This window comes from Balaenoptera physalus (genome assembly GCF_965194825.1).
Source record: "Balaenoptera physalus genome assembly, chromosome: X".
NCBI lineage: Eukaryota > Metazoa > Chordata > Mammalia > Artiodactyla > Balaenopteridae > Balaenoptera > Balaenoptera physalus.
In genome coordinates this window covers 4,370,263-4,395,052 of record NC_138903.1, presented here as the reverse complement: position 1 = coordinate 4,395,052, position 24,790 = coordinate 4,370,263, and the positions used below count along the sequence as shown (strand labels likewise).

The following is a 24,790-nucleotide window of genomic DNA, read 5'->3' as shown; positions in this document are numbered from 1 at the left end:
GGCGTTTTGAGATTGTACTAAAGTGTTTAATGGTCTTTCCCCAAACAGTTATTCTTGGATATAAGGATAACCTTGACCCAATAAATAAATGAATCCATTTGGATGTTTACATGAATGTTTGTTTGTCCCAACTCTTGGAGCTCATCATACAATGCAAAACAAGGCAGTGCTTTAAAAAAATTTTTGTGGAAGCATAAGGAAATAGCAGAAACATTTCCCAGTACTGACAGAGACCGAAATGAAAATTTTTCACATCAAAGAGATCCATGAGTGGGTATTCTCATTGTTCTATCATTCTTCAGACCTTGATAGAAGCACGGTGTTAGCTATGATAGATAAGAATATGCCTCAGGCCAACTACAAAACCCAGCTTGTGATAATATGACATTTTAATATCTACTGAGTTCTTGTAGAGTTATGGTCTTATTTCGTTTTTACAGAAAAAAAAAATTGCTAGGCAGACAGAGAAAATAATCTTACTGTCACCATTTGGTAGCAGAAGAAACTGGAAATGAGTCAGATTGGTAATTTGTCCCAAGTTTCTATGGACAGTCAACGCCAAGGCCATGATCCGAATTCAGGACTGTGTGCCATACAGTCTTCTGCAATCTAGTTTCCTCCCCATTGTATAGAGCAGGGAAGTTTACTAAAGATTATCCTAGGTCATTGGAACCTTAAATGAGCGTACTTAATCTCCAGTATACAGGGCTTTCTGATATGCACCATAGAATGACTTCATGGCATCTGGAGTCTAAAGGAAAACAAAGCAAAACTGAGAGTGATAAAAAAGAAAAAAAATAATAATCAGGATATAAATTCCAAAAGCACCAACCATTCCAAGGAAAGATAGTGAAGTAATGTTGTATGTGGGGTTTCTCATGAAAAAGACCGAAGTGATCTCTTTATCTGGACATCTTCTAGTTGAATAGTCATTAGGTTTGACTCAAAATTATTTGACCTAAACCTGCTCGGAAAAATAAAGCCCCACGTAACAGCGATGAAGTATTGATAGATGAAAAGAATAGTCTTTCATCAGATTCGTATTCAAAAGAAAGGTCAATTATGAATCCAGTCTAGATTCCTTGGCCTTGTTCTAAGAAAAGAATACTTAACAGCACTTCAAAAATATTAACTTCTGTGTTAATGAAAGGATTTACCCTATTCTATGAACGTTTGTAGAGACTTGTCAGGAAGAAGCCTGTGTTTTAGTGCCTCTTGGAGGGGGAATGAATTAGCTGAGTTATGAGGGTTCTGAACTGCCTCAGATTCAATGCTGTTCATGAGGTTTTCTCGCTTGGAAGGTGTACATACATTATAGAGAAGAAATAAAAACAAAGCCCCCAAATGTAAACCATCCATAAGAATCTCTGCCGGGGAATCTCCATATGTAACTATTCTGAGTAAAGAGACAGGTTCATAGAAGGAAGTCCAGCCCACAGCTATGGAATTAGTAAAGATGACAGTGAGTCACCAATCAGAATGGAGACAGCATGACATTTGGCTAGGGTCAGGGTAGCATGCAGAAAGTGCTAGGAAGGAAGGTATTTGTGGACAAGAGTATTCTCTGACACCCTCGTGAGCATTTTGTGTAGTTCTACAGCAAAGGTAACGTAGCAAGTCTGAGTGCCAGAAGGTTATTGGAACACAGAGACTTATCTAAAAGCACAATACAATATCCCTTCTGCAAGATGAAATGTCAGCATTGTAAGAGCGATGATTAGGGCCACTGGGTTATTCACAGAGGGAGTAATCAAGAATTCATGAGCTAAAGAACTACGGGGTAGTTCCGATCCGTAGCTCTGCGTGTCCGTGGAAGGTTTCTGCCCCACTCTAACCATGACTTGATGACTTCAGAGGGGAAAGACATTGAACACATCTGGAAAAAGTCCCACCTCTTCAAGGAGCCTTGAGAAGTAGTCTAGTTCAATGGTTCTCGAACTGTGGTTCTCGGATCAGCGTCACCTGGGAATTGGTTAGAGCTGCAACTCCTAGGGTCCTGCCTTCCACCTACAGAATGCAGACCTCTGCAGGTGGGGCCTTGCAGGTGTTTGCAATGCTTGCTCAAGTGGAGGAACACTGCTCTTGTTGAGTTCTTTTTTTTTAATGTTTATTGGAGTATAGCTGATTTCCAATGTTGTGTTAGTTTCAGGTGTACAGCAAAGTGATTCAGTTGTACGTAAACACATATAAAAGATCTTCCTTCATGCATTTCACAAGAGTCAAACTCTCCGTGTTAGCATGGAATGAGTTTCTTGTTAACGCTTGGCTCTTCCTGTAGGTTTCTGTTTAATAGTTTGGGCTCATCTGCACCACTACTGTCCAGACACACCTGCTGGCACTTACTTGTCACTAGAACATAATGGAATGGGGCTCTGATAAGATCATTTCCTTAATGACAGCCTGGAAATGAAACTGCTAAGAAAATTGCCTTGAGGTTGAAACAGTAAGTAATGAATAGCAACTGGATGAGTCAAAAGCCTTCCATCTTATTTTTCCTATCCACCTTTTTTTTTTTTTTTTTAAAAAGTAGTATTGAAAACAATCATGATAGTGTTAGATTATTAGTTAATTTTCAGGTGCAAAGAAATGGCATCCTTACAGAAGGAAGAAGATATTATCCTCATTGAAGTCATTCTGTTCCATCAGGAATTGGAGGATTTTTGATGAAATCATTCCTTGTTAAGATACCGAAGCGTTAGAGCAGGTACTACTGATAAATCACAAAAGGAAATACTGATAAACTTTACTACCACAAATTATTTATATAGGATAAGCTGCTTATTTCCTAGAAAAAAAAAATGTTAGTAATATTAACTCAATAAAAAAGAGAAAAACTCATCAATTTCACAATGCCAATTGCAAGGTAGTGAAGAAATATATCCCCCAAATTGCATGACATCTGATTTATTTGAAGGGCAAGTTCTATGAAAATTTCAAGTTACAAGTTCAATTTCAAGTTCAAGTTACACACGACTCCCACATTGTGAATTCTCTGTGAGTGTAGTTTAAAGAATGTATCCTCCACAATGTCAGGCTGCTATAACATGGATATTTTTAAATGCAAAGAAAAACGAAATACAGAATAATTAAACTCCAACTTCCATCAAGCATACAAAGGCAACAATAAAAATAAAACATTAGCAATCTTAATGCACTGGTCGGAAAAGTCACACTGTTTCCAAATGGCGTTTATTCCAGCAATGCGAGGATGTTCAATATTAGGTAATCTATTAAAATATCACATGAACATTGGAAGAGGAAAATAATGCGATCACAGCAAAGTGTACAGGGGGAAAATTAATGAACACAAAACCATGTCAAATAGGGAAAATTACTTTTTGTGCAAGAAACTTCCTGCAAGCATCATATAATGATAGAGTACTTGGCTGCAGGCGGGTTTGGAGATAATGCACTTCTACATGGAGAACAAAATGCCAATTTCTCCTTCCCTGACTTCAGGGACATTCCCAGAAATGCTCCAAATTCCCCTTGAGTGTTAGGATATGGACCAAACTGACCCACCCCTAAAAAGCCCATAGAAAGCTTAGTCCTGTATCTCCTCAGACTGTTGGTTCCCAGTGAAGACGACCCAAGAGTTCCTAGAAAAATCTTCTTTGCTGGTCTCTTGCAAGTCAAGAAGGATCTGGGGAAGATGACAGCATCGGAGCCAGGCTGTGTTAGGGAACCAACACGCATTAAAAAAAATCCCTAAGCAGTCTGTTGTGAACTGGTTGAGATGTGCTCTTGATATTGCAACAAAAATCTATTGCAACATATATTTTTAATGTATCTTGCTTGGGGCGGGTATATTTCAGTAAAGTAGGAGGGAAATTTTGAGGTTATTGGTGGGCTACAATGTAGAGGATCACTTCCCCAAATGTTGCCTGTATGCTGATTATCCTTCACGATATTAGTAGGCGTTTTACACACATACACTCACATACACAACATACACAAGCAAAGGAGAGCTTTGTGGACAAATACGTTTGGGCAGTGCTGGGTTAAAAAGTTAAAACAGCCTTCTTCACCAAGAGATGCCAGGGTGTTGCATATGTTCATGGTCAGTATGACTGTCTATATGGGAGGACTTCCAAGATGGGTGTTTCCCACACTTATTTCATCTGCAGAAAATGAGTCCAAGAAGCGCACATTGGGAAACACTGTTGTACACTACTGATGGTTCCATTTTCATGTGTCTGTTGGTTAAGTTCTTCTAACCAATCCTGCACAGAATGCAAAATACACAGCACAGCAAAAGTGCTCTGTATAAAGTATAAAAAGTATACTTAATTTAACTCAATGTAAGCCCAATAAGTTGAAGGCTATGAGAAAGTAATACCAAAGCAGACATTCCTTGTTAATTATAAACAAACAGTCAAAATGAGGGAAAGGGCCATGATTGACCTACTAAGATTCACATCATTGTAGATTCAGTGGCTCAAAAAGTGTAATAAAGTCATATACTGAGCTAACCAGCCTTTTGTGCTTTTCTTTTTTATTCTTTTTAACTCTAGAAAAACAGCTGCAATAAATGATAGAAGTAGAAACATAGGAAATTTTTCATTGTCAAAAAAATAGCTGTGACAGTTATAAGAATCATATCTGCATCCCCACAGACAGTTATTTCCAAAACAACAAAGAGTAATAAAGACAGACACCAATATGACCATCCCAGGTCATGATAGTTCAAGCATAGCTGATTTGACTAATCCCAGATGATGAAATTTTTTTAAACCAAATTTATCAGGAAAACCATTCCACAAAATAAAAATCAATTGTTAGATATAAAAAATAGATATTGTAAGAGTTTATCATCTTATAGGAGCACTTAGAAGTAGAAATTACCTACTACCAGAACAAAACAATGGACAAGTGACACAAATTATAAATGAAAAGGGAAGGAAAAAAAGCAAATGGCTGTTAGCATGAAAAACAACTTCCTGCATTATAGCAAGAAAAACATGAAAAGCGTTTTACCTAACAAGCTGGCAGCTGATACACTCTCAGTAGGATTGCAAACATTTTAGAATGTTCCTGGAAAGCTACTTGAGCGCTGACATTGAGCCTTTACAATGCTCATAACTTTTGACCACGTAATTTCAGTTTTAGGAATATTTCCTAAAGGAACAGTCAGAATGCACTCAAGAGATTTGTGTGCATGAATGGTCATCATCGTATTGTTTATTATACCAAAAAAACTGGAAGCAAAATGTAAATTGACTAAAGAACATAATCGTATTTTGATATATGTAGTGTAGCCACAGAAGGAAACAATGCGTATGATTTGATGTTATGTGAAAAAAGCAGGATATAAAAAATATATACAGTTGATCCCCATTATGTTAAAAATATATCTGGAGATTTCAGGCTAGAGTATCAATATGAGTTTGGACATCTCAGCTCCATGAACCCACTCAGATTTTCTCTACATAAATAGCTAAAAATTGAAATGGAAAAACTTGCCTCACTCAAAGGGATTATCTATATACCAGAGCTGATTGAAAGAAGCAGGAGTAACTATTTGAAAATTTCTCATCAATTTACACACACACACACGCACACACACACACACAATTCAAGAGGAAGTATCTATATAAATTAGAAATGAAAGTCACGGAGAAGCAAATCGAAGTCAGAGATTAAAGAAGGGAGACAAAAAAAAGAAAGTGCTGGAGACAATGAACAGCAGCGGACAGGTGCTAAAGAAAACCAAACTGTCAAAATAAAAAACAATTATGAGGAAGTAACACCAAACCCAGAAAGCGGAAAACTGGCAGAGAACAATGGACAGAAAGATAAGTAAAAAATAGATAGATGGCCGACTCAGAATTCCTACCTAGGTCTAAGGACACCCTGCAAACCAGAAACCACAGAAGCACAGGAAGAAGAAGCCTTGACCAAAGAAGGAACCGTAGGCTCCAGATCCAAGGGACGCCCCCGGGGCCAAATAAAATCCTGCAAACACCTCCCACGTACGAAAAGTGTAAACTGTGCTGGGCACCCCAGACCCCTGAGCAAAGGGGAAACATCTCCCAGAATCTGGAGGGAGCAAGCCACCTTGGGAGCTGAGGGCTCCCCACAGCCAGATGGTTACTCATGAGAGGTGCCAGCACAAGCCCAGGGAAAGACTGTGCTCTCCTGAAAATAATGCGCTTAGACATGTAATGCCAACAACCAAGAAATTAACTTAAAAAGGAACTCAGGAAAGGAAACTGGGGTGGAAAAGGGCTGAAGGCAAAGGTGTGGATCAGAATTGCTGTGAATGTGCTTACAGATGGGGGCAAATGTTGGAAAAACTAGATCAGAATAATGTTAACAAGAACATAACATAGCTTCAGTTATGAAAATAACACACCCAGAAATGAGCCCTTGGAGTCGGGGCAGGGGGTGTAGGTGTGTGCCCATGTTCGTGGATATTTAAAATATAAAGGCAAAATCTCCAACCGCTGAGGGAAGGAAGGGAGCAAGAGATAGATCCCCACTTTACACCGCACAGCAAAATGATCCAGGGAGGACATGAATCTTATTTAGGAAGGTGTAAAAGAATGATAAGAAAATATAAATGAAGGTTTATTTTGATCTGTGTTAGAGAAAGCTTTTACACTAATGGTAAAGTTAGTGTGTGCTTGAAAAGATTTTGAGTATAAAACTAAGTAGATAAAAAGCAAAGAAATGTGATTATCACAACATTGGTCGGAGAGGAAAGGTTAAAATTCTTAATCTATTGATTGCTTCTGTAAATCAATAAACAACAGCAACAAAGATGCTCACATAAAAGAAAGATTAAGGGCTTCCCTGGTGGTCCAGTGGGTGAGACTCTGTGCTCCCAATGCAGGGGGCCGGGGTTCGATCCCTGTTTGGGGAACTAGATTCCACCTGCTGCAACTAAGAAGTATGCATGCTGCAACTAAAGATCCCACATGCCACAACTAAGACCCAGCGCAGCCAAAATAAATAAATAAATAAATGTTAAAAATAAATAAAACCTTTAAAAAGAAGACTAAATATTTGAAGCCTGTTCAGAAAGGAAATTAAATAAATAAGACAAAATATTTAATGTCATTAGAAGTCAAAGGTAGATAAACTAGAAGTATAATTCTAAGTAATTTTTGCCTACAAAATTGCTAAACATTTAAAATATATAATGGCCAATATTTGTGAGTGGGGCTCGTTTTTTACATATAATATCCAATACGTCTACCTCATGACCTTTATCATAATTTGTAATAACATAGTTACATACCAGATTTGGTGGGTTTTTTTGTTTATTTGGTTGGTTGGTTTGTCTTTATAAGTTTAAAAACTTTCTGTACAATTTTTATAGGTTACACTCTATTTACAGTGATTACAAAGTATTGGCTCTATTGCCCGTGTTGTAGAATACATCCTTGTAGCCTGTCTTACGCCCAATAGTTTGTACGCCCAATAGTTTGTGAGGGTTTATACCACCCTCACCCCAAACTACCCCTCCCACACTCTCCCCACTGGTCACCACTAGTTTGCTCTCTATATCTGGGAGTCTGCTTCTTTTTTGTTGTTGTTGTTATATTCACTAGATTGTTGTATTTTTTAGATTCCACATATAAGTGAGATCATACAGTCTTCATCTTTCTCTGTCTGACTTGTTTCACTCAGTATGATCGTCTTTAGGTCCATCCGTGTTGCTGCAAATGGCATTATTTCCTTCTTTTTTAGGGCTGAGTAATATTCCATTGTATATATGTACCACATCTTCTTTATCCATTCATCTGTCGATGGACATTTAGGTTGTTTCCATGTCTTGGCTGTTGTGAATAGTGCTGCTATGAGCATAGAGGTGCATGTATCTTTTGTAATTAGTGTTTTCATTTCTTTTCAGATATATACCCAGGAGAGGTATATACTGGCAGTTCATAATGGGTTTGTTTTTAAAATTTAAGTTTCTCTCACTAAAAGATCAGTGTGAGGAAGGTGAGATTCATATTTTTTTCTACTGTATATTCCTGAAACACAGTAGGACGTAGTCAGTGTTAATCCAAAGGATGAGTGAGTGTTGATAGACCCTCGGTCCCTGCTCGAGGTCGTATAAGCACACTCCTTCCTGGATGGCACTGTGGAAGTATGTGCCCACATTTCATAAAATGTACCTCCTCACTGAATCAGCGATTCCAAGCCCACTCAGTTATCGCAAAGAAAAGCAGTCTTATTTTTCACTCTGACTGAATGGGCATCTATATTTACCTCACTTTCCTGGGAAAATGTCTCTAAATGAAAATAAGCGATAGGAAGAGGATAATAAATCCATTATACTGTGGAAAAGAGGAAAAAGTGAATGGTAGCACCGAAGAATTTGAGGAAGGTGCAGGCACTCAGGCACCAGAGGGAAAGGAAAGCAGAACAGAACCCCAGATTGGCTCAGGGTGGAAGGGAGTGGACAGGAGACCACGCCAGCCCTTGCAGGGAGAAGGAACGGAGCAAAAACTAAACCATAGAGCAAGACGGTTCACAGAAAAGCTGGCCCAGCCCTGCAACCCTTCTCCCTCCGCTTCCTGGAACAGCCAGCTGCAGCATTAGTCCACAGGCTAAAGCCCTAAGACCACATCCATCAATGAAGACGGGGTGCCGTCTGCGTTAGAAGTGGACCGGGGCAGGGTGGAGGCTTCAGATCGGCCACCTCCAGGGTCAGTGATTCCTAGCATCGGTTATCCAGGAGTTTTCAGCCAGCCTGCCAAGACCCACGCACAAACCCACAGGGGAGCGGCTACCCTGTCGGTGAACCTATTGACCGGTAAACCTGCTGTGCAGGTGCCTTCACCTGCTGGGGTTTTTTGTCTCATTTCCCAGGTGGCTAGGCTCCTGCATTTCCCCCCCAAGCTAAAATCAGAGATTAGTTAATTTTAAAAAAATCAGAGATCAATCGTATGAAGAAGAAAGAGGAAAAGGAAGAGATGGAGGAAAAGCAAGAATTTTAAGAGAAAGAAGAAAAAGAAGAAAGAAGGAGGGAGATAGGAGGGAGAGGAGGGGAGAAGAGGAAGGAATAGGAGGGGGAGAGGGAGGACGGGGACGGGGAAATGTATCTGAAATTGTTGTAGGAGGCCCTTAGTGCTGGGGCCAGAATGCATCTTCTGGTCCCCACTCCATGGAGGGAAGCCATCCACCCCCTCTGTGCATCCAATGCAAAACGGATGTGCACCAGGCTGCCAACAGTTCTCTCAACCTCCTGCTCCCGCTTTTTGGGGGTGAATCACTGGATCTTGTAGTGGGATTCAGACTTCTGCCTGGACCACAAGGGTTTTCTCTTGACCTGACTGATACAATCCAACCACCGTTGATCCATCAAGACCCTCAACCGTAGAGATGCCCTGACCACTGGGAGACACATACAACATGAAGGAAAGTCACAGCGAGCAGACCAAGATGTGAGACTCTGCGGGTGGATGTCTGACGTGGAAATTAATCACGAGTGTAGCAAAATCAAGTCTAAAGACCGTGATGCCGGTATGGGGGAAATGCAAGGCCATCTTTCTAGGCTTTGGGGAAAGGAGCATAGAGGGTGGGAAATCTGACCTTATTTTAAAAGATAAGTAGAATCTGGGTAGAGAAGGAAAGGTAGAAGGAAGGTGGCTTTTATTGTTTGTTTTGTTTTGTTTTATTGAACTACAGCTGATTTAGAGGGAGGGTGCTTTTACTCAAAGGATCGACGCCTACCCACTGCATCAGCACCTTCTAGTACTTATTAGAGATCCAGTTTCTCAGGATCCATCCCAGAAGTGCTGACCCAGAAACCTCAGAGAACGGACCCATTAATCTGTTTGGAGAAGTCTTCTAAGTGGTCCTATCTCATTCAAGTTTGAGAATCACTCCTCTAGGCAAACCGACCATCAGATGTGAAAGCAGAGGGGCATGGGGGAATAAACAAACGTGATATGTCTAGGGAGACACTAGGATTCTGAATTGAGTCTAAGATGTGATGCTTGCAAAATAATTTCTCCCCACCCCCTGGTCTCTGGGAGGCTCTCTAAGACCAGCAGGGAAGCCCAGGGATTTCTTGAGAAGAACTAGTAGCAGGGCATGTGAAAATGTATCAACTGGAAAGAGCTTCTTTCCTGAATTATCTGACAAAACTTCATGAGGATGTCTGCCTGGAATGCAGATGCAATCCTGGAGGTGAAGCAGCCATTGTATGATCATGAAGAAGAAAACCAAACTCTAAGGTTGGAGTGGCAGGAAGATAGAATTAACCTGGGTCCTTAACATCTGTGTTGAACCTTAGACTGCCTACCTACCTATTTTTTGTTATTTGGCAAAAATAAGTGTTTTCCAGTTAAATCACTTTAGTTTGGCTTTCCTCTGGAAGGCAGACTAATACAATATTAGCTGATATAAAAGGTGTTTCAGAATCTAGTAAAACAAATAAGTGAACAAAACCTTGAAAATAAATCAGAACCATTTGTTCATTAGGCAAAGACTCTTACTAAAAAGAAGAAAAGAGAAAGGAGTTTCCATCCCAGTATAGAAGCTTCAGAGGAGCTGCGAATACCACCTGGTGTAAATTTTTGTTAAGAATATAGGTTTCTGTTTGTACAGATGGAAAGGAACAATGACATACGGTGTGTGCTACTGCTTCAGAGACCCATAGAGGTAACTGTCTCTCCCCCAATAACTTTTCTAGGTCATTACCAACCAAAAATGAAAAAGGTGAGAATATCACAGTACATGCATCGGTCAGCTAAACGTTTGCTTTACAATATCCAGTGCTAAAGTTAAATTTACTATGGGTCATTTATAATAAAGTAAGTCTTACCTGACGCATATAGAAAGGAAAAGAAACACACGATAGAAATATGGGGATAGTTAAATCCTAGGCAAAGAACAGACCTCCCTCTTGGCTCTAAGGTGATGGGTAACTCTTAGAGATGGAAAGTGTCACAGTGTTTCCTAACAGCGCATTACAAAATGATAGCAAAGGGCCCATAGAAGTCTGAAGAGCCAGCAGGAAAGAAACCAGATCTAACATGCTTGTTTGTTTGTTTTTTTCTTTTTATTTAAAACTTGTACACTGTCATTTGCAAGATACACTGAAGGATTATTTCCTCTTCAACTGAGAGATATCATAAAATAGAGCCCGTGTATGTGTGATAGAAACTACATGGTATGAATCCTGTATGTTTTTTCTGTGTGAGCCTAACTTACTATCTGTTGATGCAGGTTATCAGGAGGGAAATTCTCTTTCCCATGAAGTTTTAATGCAGAACAAATTGATTTAAATTGCAGCCAGTGATTGGTTTTAGACAGGGATGATTAAATCTGAACGCAGTTCTGGGTCTGAGCTCTGTCATTTCTGTTGTGAAACAGCAAATGTAATATTTGCTTAGACGCTTCTCTTAGTTGGTTCCATAAAGAGGTAGGGGACTGGATTCTTTCATGGCCTTGGTGGCAGGGAACACTTGCTCCATTTTGAGAATTTCTCTTTAAAATATAGTTTGGGGTCAGCAAACATTGGTGAATGTCCAGCTAATCCACATTTTTCTCCACATTTGTTATTGCCAATCTTTCCAAATTTCAGTAATTTAGTCATTCTGGTACGTAGTGGTTTTAATTTTAATTTCCCTAAGACTAACCAAGTTGAGTACCCTTTAAAAATATATATATATGTGTGTGTGTATAAATATATATTTGAGAAACATACAACATGAAAATCACAGTGAGCAAAAAAAGAGATATATATATATATATATATAATACGAACATTTGTATCTTAGACATTATATATAATATATAAAAACATAAATCAACATATTTGTAATATATAAACATTTATATTTAAAATATTATATATGTGTATGTGTGTGTGTGTGTGTATTTGGCCATTTAGATATCATTTCCTTTTTTTTTCTGGTATCTATCTTAGATTTTTAATCTATAAAAATCCCAAGGTATCAAATAAATGCCTTATTTTTTTTCTTCTCCGCTTATTCCATGCATTCTTTTTACCCCAAGTATTTATAAATAAAATAATTTTACAAGTAAGATTGAAAAACAGGTTTAAAAGAGAAAACTGTTTCTTCTTGGAGTTTTTCCCCTGCCAGTACACCACACAGACCTGCATGAACCTGTGACTTTGAACAGGGAGAGAATTGTATGTGACCGCCGTGACTTGCAATACAGCCCAGTTTTGGAAATGAAGGTTCTGTCTTGGCTTTATTTATTATACAGTGCAACTCTGGGCATGTTGTTCAAACTCTCCACACCTTGTTTTCCTTACCCATAAAATGATCCAATCAGTTACTCGAGGATTGAATGAAGCAGAGTCTGTATTTCTCATAATTTGTGTATTTACTTACTTAATAGAATCTCACAAATGTCGAGGTGCTATTACATCTTATCCCCAGCTACCTAGACTCATATATGAGTTTCTTTAACTACAGGCTGGACTCATATCTGGGGTTTCTTTAATTAAAGTCTGGTTAACAGAGTAAAGTAAGAAATCAAAAACCTGCTTCAATGCATTTTTGAGTAGTTACTTGTATTTCACAGATTTTGCCAATTTTGAGGATAAAAGTTCCCTATTTAGATAAATAATACTAGTCATGATGCCTTGATCACTGTGTTAGGACTTACTCCATGGGACATGAAACTGCAAAAAGAAACAATAAATAACCCCAGGGAAGCTGGCCATGTTCTTTGAATCGCTGAAAGCAGAGAACACCTCAGAATATAGACGGAAATATTTCTGTATATGTTGAAAGTGATCATTAGAAACATCTGTTTTGTCTGATCCCCTAGAGGCTTATGAAGAATACCAGTAATAATAATGCTCATTAGCAGAACATTATTTCTCTTTATTCGATCTGTCACTTAATCCAATTAAAATGTGCTTGGCTACATCTCAGGAGGAAAGATTTCAATTGTACCCATCTAGTTTCAAAGGCAAGCAGATTTAATAAAGTTCCGTATTTTAAGAAAACCCCAGTAACATCCGAGAAGATGCTCTTTTTTAAAAAAATTATTTTATTGAAGCATAGTTGATTTACAATGTCATGTTTATTTCTGCTGTACAGCAAAGTGCCTCAGTTATACATATGCATACATTCTTTTCATGTTCTTTTCCATTATGGTTTATCATAGGATATTGAATATAGTTTTCTGTGCTGTACAGTAGGACCTTGTTGTTCATCCATTCTATATGTAATATGTAATTCTCTATGTAATAGTTTGCATCTGCTAATCCCAAATGCAAATGGCATTATTTCCTTCTTTTGTAAGGCTGAGTAATATTCCATTGTATATATGTACTATATCTTCTTTATCCATTCCTCTGTCAATGGACACTTAGGTTGCTTCCATGTCCTAGCTATTGTAAAGAGTGCTGCTATGAATATTGGGGTGCATGTGTCTTTTTGAATTAGAGTTTTCTCTGGATACATGCCCAGGTGTGGGATTGCTGGATCATATGGTAGTTCTATCTTTAGTTTTTTAAGGGACCCCCATACTGTTCTCCATAGCGGCTGCACCAATTTACATTCCTACCAACAGTGTAGGAGGGTTCCCTTTTCTCCACACCCTCTCCAGCATTTGTTATTTGTAGACTTTTTAATGATGGCCATTCTGACTGGTGTGAGGTGGTACCTTATTGTAGTTTTGATTTGCACTTCTGAGAAGATGCTCTTGATTTCTAGATTGGGCATTTCTTGTGGGTCTGTTGGAGGAACCGGCAGGTGGTACTTTCCAAGGTTAGAACCCCAAAGTTCAGGGGTTCAATGGAAGGGTCATTTCCAAAGACCCACCCATCTTGCTCCTGTACCTAGAACGTTATCGCTCAATTTGGTGGTAAATAAGAACCATAGCAACAGAGAGAACCTTGGAGGAATTCATCCAAAAAAATATAGCTTGTCTCAAAAATATTTTTTCAAATAATAGAGTAAAAAAAGGATCTAGCAATGTTGGTACAGAGCGTGGGATCATTGTTTTTCCGTTCCCTCCTTGATCTTCTTTCAGCTGTTTTCAAATGAAATTTTTATGCCAGAAACTAGTTTGCTCTCGTGAAAGTAAACTTTTGTAGGTAAAAATACAGCACAATTTCTTTTCCAGAATTACCTTTAAAAGCTAAAGCCAGAGTTATATAAAGCAAACGATTGCCTGGTAAACTTGAATAATGCATAATAGTACCCTTTAGGGATGTATCCCAACTCTAATTTCTGTGTTTTCACAGGAATGTAAAGAACATTTTAATTTTTAATTGAAGACCTTCTCTAGTGTGTCAAGGGCGAAACGAGATCAGGATAATCAGACCTATTCAGTGTTGGACGCAGAATCCACGTTATTAGTCCAAGCTTTCCATGTCCTTTACCTGTTATCACTGTGCGATTCTCACCACTGCCTTATATAGGAATCAGTTACCATTAGCGGAGTTGGAGTCTAAAGACACGTGTATCTGCCACTTCAGGACCATCATCGTTTGCCTTGTTTTGTTGCATTTTCAGAAGGAGGTCCATTAAGACAGTCAGGAGTTACTTGATGGTGATAAAAGCAGTCATCTAGACTTCTGTTTTTGCACGAAACAACTCCATATGCCAACCGGAGTTTGACTCCATGCCACTGCCCTGTGTTATCAGATCCTTTTTAACCTCGTCCATTAAATACTGGAGCAAAGAAGGCCCCGTGGTGACCTCCATCATGTAATAGATCAAGGAGAAAATGCACTTGCAGGAGACATTATGGACCTTGCCTTAATGGCTTGCCCAGGTAATGCTTATTGTAGATGAAGATAATCGGTGTGGCGTCATGTAATGACGGGTAGACGGCTCTGATAGGGGAGAAGAGGCCACTTGCTGGATGTGTGCATTTAGCCCTGTCCTTCAACTTCTCCAGACATCGACTCCACAATTGTGAACCGGTGCTAAGTCCTTGGGGGAGATGTTGCAATTAAATAAAGCAGCAACGTGTGAGCATGCTGGGTGTACTGTGACACTTTCTGCACACCTCACTGGCTTCACCATTTATTGGACCCTCTTGCTCTCGTAGCGTTTTCTACACACCCTCGTTCTGCATCCGATACGTGGAACTAGACCATTTTAATCTAACGAACGCCCCAGTTCTCGGACTCGGCACTCAGAGGAAATGCTGATCTCATTCCTGTACTCCTGGAATTAGATAATGTTCCTCTCACTACATAAGCACCTGCTGAGTGAACAGATGATGGATTGCATGACAAATTTCCGCATGATCGAATGAGCAGAAAGGATGAATAAACCCTGTACGTTTCATAAGAATATGATGCCAAAAGTGTAGAGTTTTGGGGAGAAGAATACATACATCTGCTTTATTGCACTTCTTTTCAGTTGCTTGTTGTCTAGACCACTAAACTAAGGCTATCCTAAGACTATTCATTGAAATTTCACTCTTCATACGATTGCTAAGGAAGAATGATCTCTGGGTCTGAATTGCAGTGATCCCTATAAATATGCTTCTGAACCATATTTTCCCACATCATTATTTTTTATTGGTTTGTGTGGCTGTGTCTTTAATGACGGGTGTCTCTCCACTGTGTTATAAGTTCAGTGGGTGTTTCAGGCATGCTCCTACTCTATCCCCAGGATGTAATACAGCATGTGGAACGTGGGACCACTATGATTAATTTATATTTTGTATTAGAAAAGTCCATAAAGCTTTTTTTTTTTTTTAATTCTCAAAGTTAAAAATAATTCTAAAAGCAAAAATTCTGAATTTAGTATGTTCCTTGTTGAAAAGTGAAAATGTGGCACTATGGTAGCGCTACTACTGGTCACTCAAAAGTGGTTATAAATACTACGCTTTTCCAATGAATTATAGTTGATTCGTTCTTTATATTTTTTCAGCATTTTTCTTATGGTGTGTTTAAATGGGGTGATCATTGGGAATAATCAGTATTCTTTGTCATTTTGTGAAGGAGGAGCTCAGTTTAATATTTCAGAGTCTGCTTCACCAGAAACATTTAAAGGAAAATGTGATCAAACATTGTGGGGGGGAGGGGAAGGGGGGAGTGGCAGGAAAGTGCAAATAAAATTTCTACTCTCATCACTCTCATGATTCAATTTTGTTGAGTTGTGATCAATTAAAAGTTAGGCTTTTGTCTCCAAATTTCCAAAGTGCTGAAATAAATTTGGTCAAAACATGTTTGGGGGTTTCCCACCCTTTTCATTCAGATGAAGTATAATTAATTTTATGTGTTTAAAAGCCCTCACTAAAAATAAAAATAAAAATAATCTTAGAGAACTAGGAAGAAGAACAAGCCCAAATGGCTTTATTAATGAGCAAAGTGAGATTAAAGGTCATCTCTGGGCTCCGAGAGGTGAGAAATGGGTTTTGTCTTGTTCTTTTTCTAGTGCCCAGTGTCCGCCATTCAGGTGAGCAAATGGCTGGATGTTATTAATTAATTTATTTATATTTTTGGCTGTGTTGGGTCTTCGTTTCTGTGCGAGGGCTTTCTCCAGTTGCGGCAAGCGGGGGCCACTCTTCATCGCGGTGCGCGGGCCTCTCACTATCGCGGCCTCTCTTGTCGCGGAGCACAGGCTCCAGACGCATAGGCTCAGTAGTTGTGGCTCACGGGCCCAGTTACTCCGCGGCATGTGGGATCTTCCCAGACCAGGGCTCGAACCCGTGTCCCCTGCACTGGCAGGCAGACTCTCAACCACTGCGCCACCAGGGAAGCCCTGGCTGGATGTTAAATCAACTCACCCAACACAGTGGAGGTCACTCAACACGATTCCATTCTGAATCTCAGGACCCTCACATCAGGGTCTCCCCCCAGCCCTGACACCCATATTCTTTATGCCGAAGAATAAATGCCTTGTAGTACTGTTGAATTTCAAAATTATGATGAGTCTCAAAACTCACTCCATAAAATGCAAGAATGGCTCCATATCTGTGAATGCCATGCACCATGATAATAAATCACAGAGGACGTAAGCCATGGGATCGGTATGTGCCAAAACCAATCTGATAAAATTCAGTGTCTCCTCCGGGTAAAATGCATAATGAAAAAGGAGTGATAATTTTATTATGAAAAAATAGTATTTTCAGCTGTGAACCAGCACTTTAATTCATATGGAAACATTAAAGAGATTCCTATTAAAGTTGGTGTAAGATAAGGATGCCCAATTTGTTATGATTTAACATTGTTGTGAAATTACTGCACAATTCAGTTAGACAAAAGAGAGAAATAGAGAATACAAATTAGGAAGGAGGAAATGCAGTAATTTGCAGATGGGAGTGTATATGTGGAAAACATTGATGTAATCTAAAAAGCTGTTGGAAACAAGAAGAAAATTCAGTAATCTTATTCAGTACTGTATATCTGATCTATAACACATAATATATGCTCTTGCTTTTTAAGAAATTTTTTTATATTCCTCACAGTTTTTCCATGGGAACTTAATACATATGAACTTGTAGACCATAATAGTACATACCAAAGCATGGTGTTAAGCAATATTAATAAAAGTTCGGTAGAGATGCGTGATTAGACAGATCGATAGACGAATAGAGAATCCTAAAATTGCCCCCAGTACATACTAAAATTTTATTTTTAATACAGATGGCAATTCAAACCAAGCCAGGACACCTAAAGCAATCCCCCACCCCTGTGTCTCAATACATTGTGTCAAATAGCTAAAAATTTGTGAGGGTGGGGGGATGTACGTGTACCCCTTCCAACAAAGGAAATAGTACACAAACCAAAGATTTAAACATAAAAGTGGTATGTTTTTAACATATTTTTTATATTTTATTGAAATATTTTAATATATTTTAATATTAAAAAAAATAATCTTAGAGGCATTTCTAAGGAAAGCAAAAATCCAGACACTATAACAAAGAAATTGATAAATTTGATAATATAAACTGAAAAACAAAACCCAACAATTCCTGCATAAATAGCAAGAAACATCAAAAGTATAAAATCATGCAAAATATTATGTACAAAGCCAAGTTTGCCTGCTATTGACAGCTTTTACAATTTAATGAGAGACCAAGATCCCAGCAGAAAGAGTGAACCAAGGACGTGAACAGATATTTCATGGAAGAATAAATACTATTTGCTTATAAACATAAGAAAAATTGTCCAACCACATTCATAATATTAACAGGAGAATTAAAACAATTAGATATAGATATATAGATATTTTTTTTACCCTGTTGTTTTGAGAAAGCTCAAAATATTTGAAAATACATATAGTATTGGCAAAGATGTGGGGAAACGGAAGCTATTGGTAGGAACATAAAATGGCGTGATCTCTTTGGAAAGAAATGTGATCTAGCAATTCCAAATCTAGATATTTATGCTACCCATATATTCAAATATGTGCACAGCTCAACAGATAAAAAGGCTCATTTTGGCATGATTTATAAAACAGGACATGAAACCACCTAGGTGGACGTAATTGAAGATTAGTAAAATAAAGTATGATACCCCTACAAAAAAGATTACTTTGATGCAATGATATACGTATGATGAAATGGAAAGTTTTCCCAGATAAACTGTTTAAAGAGAAAATGAAGTACAGAAGAATGTGTATAATATCCTCCACTTGTGAAAAAATAATATGTATATACATATATATGCATACTTAAGTATATAAATATACACACCTGTACACTGATTGTTGGTCTGGGTTTTGACCATGTTTTATTCTTTGCATATCCCTTTTTTCTTCTGAGATTGTTTCTAACATGGGTATGCATTACTTTTATTTTAAATTAAAAACCAAGTTAAAATTAAAAACAAATGAAGGCAGAAAGATGAAATAAGAGTCGTCCACATCACCTTACTTCCTGAATTGTTCTTTTCCTCACAGTGTGACCCAATACCGTTCTCTTCTTAGAGCCAAATGAAAGCTGACAGCCCCTGGGATCTTTTCCCAAATAAATACCGATTAGTTACCCAGCTATAAGCTACAATTAATCTCACTTTCGTCCAGAGTGAATTCATAATTTAATATTTCTTTGACAAGGCAGGAGATGTATTAGGAATTTGCTGTCATTGCTGTCAATTATTGTGGTGCCTTAGATGCACTTAAGTCTAGGTTGAAAATGTAAAAAGAGCGTCTTTTCAGAGAATGCTAATGCAAGCATCACTTCATAATATTATTCTATAGCTTTTTATATTTCCATTGATATTACATTTTTGCTTTACAATCACTTACCCATCACATTACCATTCCATTAAGGATACGACTCCATCTGTCATCTGTTCTATCATATATCTGTCTATCATCTATCTATCTATCTATCTATCATCTATATTCTATCTATAATCTATCACCTATCTACCTACCATCTATTCTATGTATCTATCTTTGTATCTATCATCTGTCATCTATCTTCCTGTCTATATAAATCATCTATTATGTATCTACCAATCATATCTATCTATCCATCCATCTGTCCATTTTCTTTCTATCTATCTATCTTATCATCTATCTTGTATCTATGTATGTATCTATGTATCTATCTATATCTAACTATACTCAATCTATACCATGCAATACTTGGACGTGTAATAGTTAATAGCCTGCTACCTAATGTTTTTAAAACCACATTCTTGGTAATCATGGTTCCCTCAATCTCATAATAAAATTCTGCGCTGGTTTGCAGGAATTTTCCAAGCCATAAGGAGATGACATCTGACTGCTCTGAGTTCTATGAAGAGTGACGTGGAGACACACGGCATGACGTGACTGTTACGACAGCCCAACTCGTCCACCAGGTACGTCCACTCGCGCACCTTTCCCAGCCTGTCGCTTGGAAACATTGCCTCCTGCCCGCTCTCTCCTCTGAATACAGAGCTTGACGACACAGCATTAAATGTGTGTGGCTCCGTAGCACGGCTGGTGAATGAGAGGCTAAAGAATTAAGCTGCCCGGCATCTCAGGACAGGAGCATCCATCGCAGTCCACGTGCGGGCGGCCTCTTCGGCGACAGTGGTTCCCGTTGGAGTGGTTCTCAGAGCTCAGTGGCCTCTGTTGATTCTGCTGAGTAAGTGGCCAACGGGAGACTAAGAACGCGGTTGAGGAGGGGCTAGGATGGGACCAGGCGCCACTGGATTTAGGTCACTTGTCACAAGCAGAGATGAGGTCCCGCGTTTCCCCGTGTTTGTTTAGATGACAGATGGTCAGCTCATCCAGGCCTGGCTGGACTTGGAGGGTGCAGAGACAGATCTGGACAAACCTTTGGTGAGGGCAGAGTAGGTGGCCTGGCTGTCAGAGATGGAGCGAGGAAGCAGACACGGGCATCACAGCTGTAGATGGAGGAGGGCGGTAGGTCCCAGACTGCAGGGGAGAGTGGGGCTGAGGAGCTGGGCTACCCCTTCCTTCCTTCCTCCCTCCCTCCCTCCCTCCCTTCCTTCCTCCCTCCCTCCCTTCCTTCTTATTTCTCTTTCTTTTCCTTCCTTTCTTGTTTTCTTCCTTCCTTCCTTTCTTTCTCTTTCTCCTTCCTCCCTCCCTCCCTTCCTTCCTTCCCTCCTTCCTTTCTCTTTCTTCCTTTCATCCTTCCTTCCTTCCTTCCTTTCTTTCTTTCTTTTCCTTCCTGCCTTCCTTCCTTTCTTTCTTTCTTTCTTTCCCTTCGTTCCTTTGTTCGTTCATTCCTTCCTTCCTTTCTTCCTTTCTTTCTTTTCCTTCCTTCCTTCCTTCCTTCCTTCCTTTCTTTTTCTTTCCCTCCCTTCCCTCCTTCCTTTCTTTCTTTCTCTTTCTTTCTTACTTTCTTTCTTTCTTTCCCTTCCTTCCTTCCTTCCTTCCTTCCTTTCTTTTTCCTTCCTTCCTTCCTTTCTTTCTTTCTTTCTCTTTCTTTCCCTTCCTTCCTTCCTCCTTCCCTTCCTCCCTCCCTTCCTCCCTCCCTCCCTTCCTTCTTCTTTCTCTTTCTTTTCCTCCCTTGTTTTCTTCCTTCCTTCCTTTCTTTCTCTCTCTTTCTCCTTCCTTCCTCCCTCCCTCCCCCCTCCCCTCCCCTCCCTCCCTCCCTCCTTTCTTTCTCTCCTTCTTTCTTTCTTTCTTTCCTTTCTTCTTTCTTTCTTTCTTTCTTCTTCTCTTCTTTCTTTCTTTCTTTCTTTCTTTCTTTCTTTCTTTCTTTCTTTCTTTCTTTCTTTCTTTCTTTCTTTCTTTCTTTCTTTCTTTCTTTCTTTCTTTCTTTCTTTCTCTTTCTTTCTTTCCCTTCCTTCCTTCCTTTCTCTCTCTCTCTTTCTCTCTTTCTTCCCTGCTTGCTCATTTTTGTCCTTATCACTTGTTTGTCCTTCTCAGACTTTGCAAAGTAACCGAGAGCTGGTTTTTAGGAACATCCTCTGGTCGTAGGACAGAGCAGCAGGGAGACAGACTGATGGACAGGTTTCAGCTGCAAAACTCTTTCTGAGACAGAAGGGAGGGCTGTTCAGCCAGGAGCAGTAACTTGTAGAAACTCATGAAAGGAATAAAACATTCTCCCAGGAAACCCGGAGATCTTTAACCCAGACACAAAGGCAAGACTGGAGACTTAGGGGGTAGCCTGAATACCCGCGTGAGAATACACCAAGCTGCCTGGCTTGCTCGGCTGAAATCTGTTTCTTAATTTAACCCCTCTCCACAGTACACTGCCCCTGCAACCCAACAGGGTGTCTGCAAGGCAACACGCAGCTTGTGAAAAGCATCACCCGGCTTGTATAACATCTCCTGAAAGCTGTTTACGTCTTACGCTTCTTGAAGTTAAAAAATAAAGAAAATTAAAAGTGAATGAAAGAGATCATTGCCAGACATCCAAAGATTGACAGAAACCAACTCTTTTATTGCAAAATAATAGGAGAAAAAAATATTTGCTTAGGCCCTTGCTTTTGTGCCTGACACACATTTGGAAAGTGGTGTCTGAGGTCAGTGTGTGCGCTTCCCAGGCTGCCAATCACATTTAAAACCACGACAATATAGCCTGTGTTTCATTTCTCTGTCCCGCTGAGTTAGATCTCAGCCTCACTACCTTCTCACGTCTCAAAAGATGCTGTTCCTTTTTTTTTTTTTTTTTTGACTCACTGAGTTTGCGTTTGCTTCCCTCTCTTAACCTCTTTCATCTGGTACCTCCAATCCCTCAAGGCCCACATCCAAGGCACCAACTTTCTGAAGATGCTCAAGCTTCTGGAGGGTAGTTAGTTCCTTCTCCTGGCTACACGGAGCCTGGGGTCACCCTGTTGTTAAGTCAGACAGATTTGTAGTGTGTAGGGTTACTTCCTGTACCAGGCTTCAAGCATCGTCTGAGATTCTATTTTATTTTATTTATTGTGTTTACCTTTGTGCCCTCAGCTCCTGGCACATGATTGGGGTTTTTTAAAGGTTCATTAAAACAAAGCAACTGAATTAATGTGTACAAAAATGTTTTAAACATTCTAGGCACTGCAAGAACCCCATCTACATGTTAGATTTATTACAAGTGACTGTGTTCGTCAAGGGTTACGTGACTATGTCAATGCTGTTCTGATGTTTCTTCCACTGTGAGTTAGATTTAGGGAGACTGGCGTCCAACAGATTCTCAACCTTGGACTGGAAAAAAATTTTTTTGGCAGAATTCTATGTCCTTTTTTTTCTTTCTACTATCTCACTAACTTCTTTTTAAAATATATATTCTTGGCTGTGGAGCCATCGTATGCATTTTAGGATGGAAACCAGCATCCCTGGTCTCTATGCATCGGATGCCAGTAGTACTACGCCTCCCCCTGGTTGTGACACCCCAAAATGCCTCCAGATGTTGCCAAGTGCTCCCTGGGGGGGACAGACAAACTCAACCCAAGGTTGAGAACCATTGGTGTTCCCTATATTTTGTTTTCCTTTTTTGTTGTTTTTTAAAAGAGTACCTGAAGGGGACCATTACAAAAGGAAAAACGGCATCTATCATGGAAAGATTCAAGTAGGTGCGGTTTATTTGTTAGACATCGTTGAAGCCAGGTAAAGCTCATCTTTCTCCTCTAAGGAGGAGAGAGAAAGAAAGGGAGTTAAACAGAGGCACTTGCAACCCAAGGGGCCGTACTTGGGGTGCAGATTCAGAACAGGGCGCACGTCATCGAAAAGTGTGCTGTGGGGTGAAGAGTGTGGACGGGAGCCAGTTAGGTGCTTTTTCCTCTCTGAGCACGGCCCACCGTGGACAAGTCTCTCCTGCCTTATCCTGTAATCCGTCTTGGGCCTGGATCCCGTCTGCTTTCTAGCGCAATCACAGGCTTGAACCTGACTCGAATGAACAGTCTGAAAAGCCAAATTCGGTCTCCTTGGAATGAAAGGCATTTCTAATGGGCAACCACAAAATATTTTTCTCTGCAGTCACCACTCACACGCTTAACACTCTTGACTTGGTGGTTCATGATTAATTACCTGCTCAGAGCTACTTAGGTCTTCTGATTAATAGAAAGTCAGCAACAGGGAAAGGGAAAGAAATGCTGGAGCCTTGTCTCCATCTCTACTAAGAGATGACTTAACTATATGTAAACATTTCAAATTTGTTCAGGAATAAAAAGCAAAGGTTGTTGTATTAATCTGGGTTCTCCAGAGGAACAGAGACAATAGGACATATAGAGATCTAGCTATCCCTAGATAGCTAGATCTCTATATATTTACATTATATAAATATGTATATATAAATATATAGACAGATGTATCTATCTAATCTATCTTTCTATCTTATCTCTCTCCCTCCCTATCTATCTATGCATATATAGAGAGGTATGTAGATACACAGATATGACATCATACATATATAGTATGTGGAGGAATGTATGATGTCATATATGTACACATTATATCAATATTTATGGATATAGGGTGTGGAGATGACAGGCTATATGATTTCTTCTTTGGCAATAGTCGTATGATTTATGCAGTCACACTGCTGTGTTCTTTGCTTATCCTTCTAGGTAGCGACAACTTCAGAAGTGCTCAAGAACAATAGCAAAATCTCTCTCTCTTTCTCTCATATATATATATATATATATATACATATATATATATATATGAAAAGTGAAATAATTGGCATTGAAAGGTTTTTATATAAGTTCCTTGGCGATAAATGCAATGTGCTTATTCAACACATATTTTTAAACTAAAAAGTGGGATTAATGTAAATCTGCCTAACAGAATTCCAGAACCCTCATTATTACCCATTTGTGGGATGAGAAAAAAGGTGTCTCAAAATATTACTCCCTCTCCCCTGTACTCATCAAGTCTGTTTTGAATCAATGGAGGTTTATGTGCCAACCTCATTAAATATTACAAATGAATCTGAAGAAATAATAGACTCGTGATGATATTTTATTGAAATTTTACAAAATATTCAGATCCATTCATTTGAAAATGTCAGGCGAAAACAAAAAACCTAAGCATTTGAAATATTTCTATCTGCAAACCATCAGTATACTTAGAAGCCAAAATTTATTATAATTCAATATTCCTACGAGTAATCCCTTTTATTCTGGTATTAGAACCAATTTCTATTTTCAATGAAATCTTCCATTTATTTTTTTTCTCGTTTAAGGAAATAATTTCTATTGGTCATGCATATTTACTGTTAGATGTTACCTAAAATAGCATAGCTACATCAAGTTTGAAATCCTGGCTTTTAAAGGATCATTTCAGGCTATCAGAACATGAAGGATATTGCATGAAGGGGCTTGTTGGGAGGATGTCAGTTGTACCAATTTTCAGAGTGTATCCAGAATGATGGGGGGTGCTTCTCATCACTGGCCTCTTAATTTGTAAATACTCTCTCTTCACAGTTTCCTTAGAGAAAGATTGCTCTGGTTACTCAGGGTCTTTGTGGTTCCATATGAATTTTAGGAGTG

At 39.1% G+C, this 24,790-nt stretch overlaps 1 protein-coding gene across 3 annotated transcripts in view; it reads left to right on the top strand.

The window, feature by feature from the left end:
• The window catches only part of LOC309652438 (neuroligin-4, X-linked), a 901,103-nt gene that overhangs the window by 294,086 nt on the left and 582,227 nt on the right, over positions 1–24,790 (top strand). For all 3 annotated transcript variants that reach the window (XM_082446221.1, XM_082446220.1, XM_082446218.1), the window contains one exon: positions 19,612–19,992. The gene's annotated coding sequence lies outside the window, so the exon portion shown is untranslated. The remainder of the gene's footprint in view (positions 1–19,611; positions 19,993–24,790) is intronic.